This window comes from Microtus ochrogaster, unplaced genomic scaffold, assembly GCF_000317375.1.
Source record: "Microtus ochrogaster isolate Prairie Vole_2 unplaced genomic scaffold, MicOch1.0 UNK21, whole genome shotgun sequence".
In the NCBI taxonomy this organism is placed as follows: Eukaryota; Metazoa; Chordata; class Mammalia; order Rodentia; family Cricetidae; genus Microtus; species Microtus ochrogaster.
In genome coordinates, this window is record NW_004949119.1 from 4502299 (window position 1) to 4503140 (window position 842).

An 842-nucleotide genomic window follows, 5' to 3' on the forward strand; every position below is an offset into this window, starting at 1 on the left:
TCAGTGAAGTTTGTCAATAACCACTGACTAAGCTAGGAAGAGAATCCTACTTCAATACACTTAATTTAACCCTTAAGTTGATTATTCTGCCAAGCCATACCAAGATTCCCATCCCAGACTAACCGTGGACATATAATTCTATATTTGTATACATGTGTGTTGTAAATGAGTATGTGTTTGTATGGGTATATGTACATATATTTATATGCATGTAGAGGCCAGAGGTCTATGCTGTCTTTGTCAATTACTCCCCATTAATTTATTATTTTTAATTCTGTGGTCTTGTGTGTGTCCATGCGTGTGTATGTGGGCATGTGCACTAGTGCAGATGCCCTGACAGGACAGAGGCATTGGATCCCTTACAACTGGAGTTGTAAGCTGTTTGATGTGGCATTGGCAACTGAACTCGGGTTCTTGGGAAGATAAGGAAGTGCCCTTAACCACTGGGTCATTTTTCCAGCCTCATTCTTTAGGTTTTAAAGCAGCACCTCTCACTGAATCTGGAACTCATTAATTTGGATAAGCTGGATGCCCAATAAACTCCATGAGCCACCTCTCTCTGCCTCCCAACTGATGGTGCCCAGCTTTCTCCTCCTCTATCTATCTATCTATCTATCTATCTATCTATCTATCTATCTATCTATCTATCATCTATTTGTCTGTCGATCTATCTATCCATCTGTCTATCTATCTTTCATCTATCAGTCATATAGGTAACTGTCTATCTATCACCCATCAATCATATCTATCTATCTATCTATCTATCTATCTATCTATCTATCTATCTACCAATCAATCATCTATTTGTCTATCTATCATCTACCAATCATCTGTCTATTTAT